Below are 8,552 nucleotides of genomic sequence, written 5' to 3'. Positions count from 1 at the left end.
ACTTCATTCACTCATCTATCTTATTTGAGACTATATTTTTCTATCCGGCAAACCAAAGGAGATGAAGGTTATGCTGCAAAATAGCCCCACCCACAGCATAGTGCAACAGCATGTATTCTAGAAAAAGCCTTAGAGAGTTGCTTAAGGAAGTTACAGAAACACCACTGACTATATAAATAGATAAAATATACTGCCAATATAGTATTTGTCAGCAGCTAAGATATAAACTGAAGAACTGAATGATTTTCTTTTAAAAGATATGAGCAATTTTTGGTTTATTATTAACTGACACCTTCAGTGTGCTTTGGAAATCAAGAATAAAAAGGCACTAGTAGATGTTTATTTTCTCCCTGTAAGCTTTTCATCTCTGATTTTGCCACAAGAGCCTATTTGCTTGGGGCCTTTCCATTTTAATTCAATCGGTTGCAAATTAATTTTCTGAGGAACAAAAAGTATTCCTGAGAGACATTGTATGAGTTCCATATTGCTTTTATTTTCATCTTTAGGTTTAAAAAAGAAAACAGAGTTAATGAAATTGGTAGTAATAATCTTCCTTTCATGTATTTTTTTTAGCTCTCGTTATGAATTTTTTAGTTGGTTTTTTTTTTAATAGTCAAGTTTCACAGCTACTCAAATGAACATCCACCAGAACACCATGTGTTAATCGTGGCCTATACAAATGATGTGATAAACTCCAGAAATCAAAGTGAGTTAGCTGTAATAAGCAGTCTCCTATGGAATCTGCTTTACAAATATTAAATGCAACACAGGCTTTCTTTCTTTTGGTGTCCAAGTTTTGCTTTTGTGGTTTTTTTTTTTCCTTTCATTACCTACTTCTCCAACCTACAGTTAACTTTTCTTACGGATTTTTCAGAAGCAAAAGAATTCATCCCAAATATGTCACTTAATTAGAGTTAGTACATACAACTAAAAAGTTGCTAATTACAAGAGAACTGAAATACTTATTAGCAAAATAGGGACCCAGTTTGTGTAGGTTTAGCAGATTATCACGGTCTTCATGAGCTCACATTTGTCAGTGATTCAGAATCTATCTACTTGGAGCACAGCTAAAAATGAGAATTCAGAGGCTAGGTATCTCCAGTCCTAACAACAGTAATTTCAAACAGATTTTGGGGGTTTGTCTTTACAGAAATGGAAAATGCTCATTCAAACCATTTAGGCACACGTACTCATTGCTCAACAGATATAACTGTTCATTCAACTGTTGGTAAGCAAGGAGGGGCAGTGCAGTCAGTTATTAGGAAACGGAAGTTTTGCTCTCCTGTAACCCCTGCTATATGATAGCTATCACAAGTGGGAATAAAAACACAAGTCATAAGACAAAGATTACAGTATCATCAAAACCGAAAGATTTCAAGGGAACAATACACTCTTACTCTTTCTCTGAAACCTCTGTCCAGTTTCTCTTTAGCCTAGGAATGGAAGCATTTTTTCCTGGTTTCAAAGACACATTGGTACTCAGATAAAAAGCAGCCTTCCTGCTCCTTCTTAGAAGTCTATATGACAAATGCTGTGAGTGCCCACACGCCCATGAGTGTGTCTTGTTAATTTGTTTGTTCCCAGGCTTCACTAGCTTGACTTCCCAAACCATCCTGTTTATGTTGAACCTGTGGGCTTGTGGAATGACAGCACTATGGTGGTAGACTCTTCATTTATCAGCTGTATTCTTGGAGAAGCTGCCTCTGACAACCTTAGCTGAGAGTTTACAGTTTACACCCTTGGAAATAAACTAGGCCTGTCTTCCTTGAAATCACAGATCCTAAGATGATTTGAATAGTGGTCTCAGAAAGACAACAATTTCTTTTCTTTCTTTTTTTTTTTACTGTGGCAGTTTTACTGGCTGCTTAGTATTCTGTAATCACAAGTAGTTAAAAACCATTCAAGATTATCCTTGATATTTAGAACCTTTTTCCAAACTGTATATCCCTCGGGCATCTAAGGCACATAAGCCACATCTGTAGGGCTGTTCCTTGCTAACCCAACTGGAGTACTGGTAATGAGGGAGAGCTCTCCTGAGGACCTTATGACCCATACCAGCTTATCTAATAAATGAGTATTAGTAACTAAGTAATTGATTCCTCAGGATACAAGCACATAAAGCATGTGAGGCTAAAACAAATCTCCTGTTTTTGGCCTTAGAAAATACAAAAGGCACAAGGTTGATTTCAGAAAGGCAACAAATCCATGAATATTTCATTTATATATATACATAAATATATGAGAGAGAGAGACAGACAGAGACAGAGAGACAGAGAGAGAGAGAGAGAGAGAGAGAGAGAGAGAGAGAGAGGGAGATCCCTATATTTGGGGGATAGATTTATGGTTTGCAATTCCATGGACAAGGGGATTTGGATGAGAAAGGAAAGACATCAAAGGGCAAAACATTTAGTCTCAGTCTGTGGGACACAGTTAAGACCCAAGCCAAGAATCCTGAATTGGAAGAACAAAATGAATACTCCCTCTACCATCACCAAACAACAAACGCTCAGGAGGTAACAGGCTTCTTTTTATGTGCCTCTTCTACCAAATAACAATGGACTAAATGCTCCTTGATGCCAAGCCATTTAACGTGTGTGCTTTGCATTTGGTGGGTGCTTAATGAGTGCTTCTGAGCAATTTTTTTCATGTAAATGTTCAGATCAGGGGATATATTGACACATTGTCATCAATATTTGTGAAGTGGGTGGAGCCCCTTTCTCCTTTTCTCTGCCTTGGTTCCCACTGTCACTTCAAGTGACTTCTCATCTTAATGTCATCAAAACTATCTCTTAGGAAAGGATATGTGATAGAGGGGACTTGGGTCAGTGCAATTTCTCCTCAGTTAGAATGGCTTCGATCAGCATCAAGTGAGTATTCTGGGGTCTCTCTAAGAAAATTCTCGCTGATTCAACAACGTGAAAACCATCCCAGTGGTGATGAAACAGCCATCAGGTCATAACCTGTACTTCCTTTGTCTCAGGAAACATCAGCTTTTTCCTTTGAAATGCAGATCCAATTTGTCACCACATGCCCCATGAATGCATATACACGGAAAAAATATCCCACAGAATTCCCCTTAAATCCTTGCTTAAAGCCCTTTAATGTCTTCCCTTTGCTTATGGCACAAAATGTAAAACCCTTAATGAGACCTCATGATCTCACTTACTTACCAGCTCATCTCAGCCCAAATGCCCTGGTTCTCTGTGCTCCAGCCACACTATTCTTTCCCAAGTTCTTCAGTGGAAGGGTTCCCGCTCACCTCGGGGAAAACATGCAGAGCCCTTACCTGTCCTACCTCTGCCTTGGCCAGCTTATGCTATCTATCAAGTCTCCTTTTAAATATCACTCTCATAGCACATTGAATTTACTGTAAGTAGAGGAACAGGATTAATAGGAAGATGTTAAGGAAATTCTGGATTGGGAAATTAAAATGTATTACGTTTAGTTAATACAAAAAAGAATGAGTTTTAACAGTGAATTTAAGGGAGACATTGAGAAAAACAGACAAGCTAATAAGGAAAAGAAGTTAACATTTTTGAAACCTTAAGAGACAAGTTGGTCAAGGACCAATAGCCAGGGGCGCACAGAGCCCAGCCAAGACTGAATTATGTCTGAGGTCACCATCCCGGTCTGGGGACCCCTCTACAGTATTAATAATGAAAATGCAACATACAAATAAAATCAACAGGAACTAAGGGCAGGATAACATGTGGACTAGCTACCTTCGCTTTGGGGGAAGCTCACAGGCGGCGCTTGGGAAGGATTTACCAAGTGCACAAAGCCCAGTTGACAAAAGAATGGACTTGCACTGTAAATAGAAGAGACTTAAGGAGGCTGAGAGCTTCTGATGTTGTCATGGTCAGGATTATCCACAATGCCCCACCTGTTCTGCCTGAGGCATTGTTTCCAGGAAGGAAAACCTAAGGCTCAGTGACTGTAGAGATCATTTTCACAAAGATTTAGTGAATCAGCTTGGGCTATCAGTATTTCTGTTAGCTTACTAATAGACTTCTCTTCCTCTTACTATCAACAGGGAACTCAGCCAAGGGAGTTGTGATAAATACAAAAGGAGAGCAAATAAACCAGTGATTACAATTGTCATTAAATGTTAATGTTGACATTTTTAAGACGTTCGCTCTGGCTCACCAACTAGACTGTAAATACCCATTGTGTAGAGCCTGTTTCTCTCACCGTTGTGTCAATTGCTTATCGTGTTGCCCGGAACATAATCGGGACCCAGTAAATGCTTAGGTGGCTAACTGAATGGCACAGCGAATATATATAATTGTGGGTATTTTCCCAATCAATGTATGCTAGACATCGAGGGCTATCCCCAGTCCAAAAGGAGCACAAAATAAATGTCGTATCGGCAAGTATATAGAAGAAGATACTCCACAAAAAATCTTCCACTTAATGGCAGTAATAGGGACAAGTCTTCTATCTCATAAAAACGTCTAACCGCAACCTTTGTCAACATACCACCTTTTCTTAATATGTGAGTTTGGAATTTGTGAGGTGAGAAAGGCATAGTTTTCTTTCTTATGTAAGTCTTATTTGGAGTGACTGTTTGAGATGTGTGTGACATATAGCAGCTCCCTTGATGATGCAGCTATCTAACCTCCATTAAAGGACTCCAGCAAAAGAAAATCTCTGAAAATGGCTGGACTTTGTTTCTTTTAACAAAACTCTCTGAACATTCGGGCAACTGAAAATGGGGGTGTAGACAAAGGTCCTGAAATGAAAAACTTCTTCTCTGCCTTTAAACAAAGAAAAAAAGTTTTGTTTGATATCAGAGTTTATCAAACTGACTAGAGGAAAAAGAGGGGACCAAGAATTCTGCCCTAAATCTCAAGGCATCTTCTAGCATGTAGGTCTGCGTATCTCATCCACACAGTCACCTACTGCCTTACAGTAGATGTGCACAGCAGCAGCAACCATGTCACCAGGGAGCTTAAGAAATACAGAATCTGAAGCCTCACTCCAGATCTACTGAAACTGAATCTGTGTTTTACCAGGCAATTCATGCGTCCATTAAAGCGTAAAAAGTACTGACCTGGAACCTATGGTATATGATGAAGACCTGGGGTTTATATGTTAAACTGTACTTTAGAATATTTTTAAAGCTAAATTTTTGAATTGATGGTGGAAAAGATGATTCCTCAGACACACATAGATGAAATAATTTCTTTTCATAGGAAGATACTAAAATTTAGAAAAGGTCAGAAACTACATCCTGTAGCTCCAAAATGGAAATTCAAACTGGTCTAAGCAGAAAGAACAACAAAACCATTAATCATTCTCTTCCAGGTCCTGTAGCTTCAGATCTGTTCACAGATAAGAAAGACACAAGGAGAATGCTCTATCCCCAGAGGAAAAGTCAAACAAAGCCAGGTGCTCAAAAGATACTTGAAGAGAAGCCCAGAAATTAGAAGTTGTACTCTTGATAATACAAAAATAGTAACTCTATTTCTGATCCCTCTTTTTCCCTTCCTATGTACTTTAAATTTCTCTATTTGTATGCAGTTATAACACATTTTATGTCATTCCTCATCTTCTCCATTAGATTAAACCCATAAAGAAAATCACAGCTTGTCACCTGCTCACAATAGCTTTCAATTGTTTGTAAAGGCTTAATAAGTACTTTTTGACCACTCACTGCCTAAATACAAGAGACAATTAAATGTCCCCAAGGGGAAGCATGTGATTCAATTTCTCTTGCAATACTTAACTACTTTTTCTATCTCCCCAAACCCTTCAAACCAACTCAAGTGTCACCACTTTAGAGAGATGTTCCCTGGCTCCCCCACTTCTTCCTTTCTACTTTCCAAGCACTTACACTGTGTTGTGAATCACCTACTGTCTCCATACTCAACTATGATATCCTTGAAGTCAGTAACATAACTCAGATGTAACTAGAGCCTCCCAGCTTAAATCAAATTTCAATCAAATGTCTCATTTCACAGCCTAGGTGAGTCCAACACCGTCCTCACTTTTCCAGTAAATTCCTGTTCTTTTTTCACAATGTTGCCTCAATCTATGTTTAACCTCTGTCCAGTGGCAGGTCTCTGTCCAGTGTTTATGATAATTAGTACACTGACCTCAGTTTTATAGACATTTACCACGAGAACTCAATCATATTCATGACTGTAGGACCTTTGCTCAAGACTTGGTGAGAGCAGAAGGACTGGAGGACATTGCACAGCACACCGTTTTTCTCCATCAGGAGACTAGTCGTGTCCCTTCACGTCCTCCCACTGTACACAGCCTGAGCTCCATTATGGGATCTAATCCACTACCTCCTGGACACACAGTCCAGACCCTGGCCCCCAAACCAGAGCCCAGGTTAGTCTGTTTTCTCCAGCATTCAGAACATCTCTTAGATGTTCTTACTCTAACCCTTTGGAATGTAGGTAAATCTCTCCATGGAGAGGATAAGACCAGAGCATTCAGTTTAGCAACCTATGGATTTGTCCCTGAGCCTGGGGTCATCCCCCTTGAAATGTAACTATATAACTCTTACCTCTGCAGAAGTAAGTATCTCTGGAATTCTTAATACCTAACTAGTCATAAATTAACTTCCAGCCTTGTTTCTTAATGCAAGTCTCAAGTTTCAGTAAAATGTAGATAGCCCTAACTCTGCAGAAACAAAAATGTTTTCTCTATATGCCCATGGTTATTTATTCTTTATTCCCATGCTTAAGAGGTTTCTCTGTTTCATAGAATTTAGAGTTTTGTCAACCTGTGCCCAGGAATACATCTTTCTCATCAAATCTGCCCAGAAGTTGGTGCATCGTCTCAGTCTGTAATTCAAGTATTTTTATGCAATATGAGAACTTTTTTTTTTTTTTTTTTTTTTTTTTTTTTTTACAAAGATGCCAATGAGGCTTGACACCTGGGAAAAGTGAGCCTGCCCCACCCAGCTGCAGACTTTCCTAACCCTGGGGATGAGCTGTCAAGGCCTTCCCAGATGGGCACGCTTTGGTTACATGATGCTCACGTGTCTTTCTCCTTCTCAGAACTCTCATACTCCAGGAACACGATGTGCTGGGGGTAGTGGCCGCAGATATCCCCATTCACATTTTGGATCACGCTGTAACAGTAGTCTCGGCCAAACAGCTCCAGACACCTCTTCTCAATGCGCTCAACCTTAGAGCCTCCCGTCCCGCTGCAGTCCTTGGCCCGGTACTGAGTCCGGGAGAACTCCTCCAGCAGCTCCCCGAGCCCCGGCTCCTGCGGCTGTGGGGTGCCTGAAGAAGCCGAGGACCCCGCCGAGGCGGCGGCGGCGGCCCGAGCGCCGGCCATGGCCCAGCCCCGCGTCCCTATCAGCGCCCTGCGTCGCCCTCAGCGCGGCCCAGCCCGTCCCATGGCACCTGGAGGCACCAACTCTGAGTCCTGAACCTCCGGAGCCTCCTCAGCCGCCTCCTTCGCTTTCCACCAATATGAGAACTTTTTAATGACTGTCTCTTTCAGACGATCCTTTTTATCTTTTATTCTTTTATCTTTTTATCTCTCAGAAACAGTGGTTATTCACGTATTTGTTCTCCTAGATGCATCCACTAGGTCTTTTTTCCATCATGGCTTTGAGATATTTCTTCCACCTTATCTTCCAAGATATTAATTTGACATATAGCTAAAAACTGACTCTAAAATAAAACAATGTTTTAAATAAAAAGAATTGGGTTCTTCTGCTATACCTCAATCTGCTTATGTGTGCTTATGATCTTTCTGGTTGTTAAATTGTTACTAGTCTCTTTTAGCAGATCTATTTGATCTTCCTATCTCTGGCTGTTGAGTCCCCCTAAAATTGTGACTCGGGTATGGTAGTTGGAGCACTCTAAGTAGCAGTAAGTCTATAAGCGGCAGAAGGTAAAGCCTTTCATATCCCTACAGGCCAGCAGTGCAGTAGCAGGATGACTCCCAGTCCCTCAGGAGATAGCATGAGGAAGCCACCTTGTTTCCCAGATTCCCTGCATATTCCCAACTAAAGCGTGGGAGAACTTGGTTCACCCATTCATCTCCTCCTGGATTTCTTGAAAACTAAAGAATTTAAGCAAGCTGACATGGGGCTCATATTAGCCTTCTATCGAGGGCCTAAGATCTGTCACATTCAGAATCTCTTCCTGGAACTCGTTGGCTTTGGCCCCTGAAAGAGAAAACTGGTTCCAGATACCCTGTCTGGATTCTCCCAGGGTCCAAGACTCAATTCCTCCTAGCCCCAGTAGCTGTTTTTCTCAAGAGAAGAAGCTGGATTAGAATTGGGGAGTGCAAACAAACTACCAAGATATGATGTGAACCCATTTCCTGAATGAAGGAAGCAGCAGTTGAGTCCAAGAAGCTGGATAGGTTCAAAAGATGTAAGGCAGGTGGCAAACTGAACAGTGTTTACCAATGATTATAGGTTGGAAGTAAGGGGGAAGAATCAAAGATAATCAAAGACTTCTAGGTTGGAAAATTAATTGGGTAAAGTAATCAAGAAATCAGCTGTTTCAGTCTAGTAAAATTTCATTCCATCTCTGAGTTCATTGCTACTGAATTATCTGTGGCTCACATAT

General features: G+C 40.6%; 1 pseudogene; it reads right to left on the bottom strand.

Moving 5' to 3' along the window:
- Positions 1-6,993: 6,993 nt before the first annotated feature.
- On the bottom strand, positions 6,994-7,302 carry LOC136136705 (myotubularin-related protein 14 pseudogene; annotated as a pseudogene).
- Between the last annotated feature and the right edge of the window lie 1,250 nt (positions 7,303-8,552).

Source organism: Phocoena phocoena, chromosome 16 (assembly GCF_963924675.1).
Source record: "Phocoena phocoena chromosome 16, mPhoPho1.1, whole genome shotgun sequence".
Classification (NCBI taxonomy): Eukaryota; Metazoa; Chordata; class Mammalia; order Artiodactyla; family Phocoenidae; genus Phocoena; species Phocoena phocoena.
Note: the sequence above shows the minus strand (reverse complement) of the source record. Positions and strands in the feature narration are given on the sequence as shown.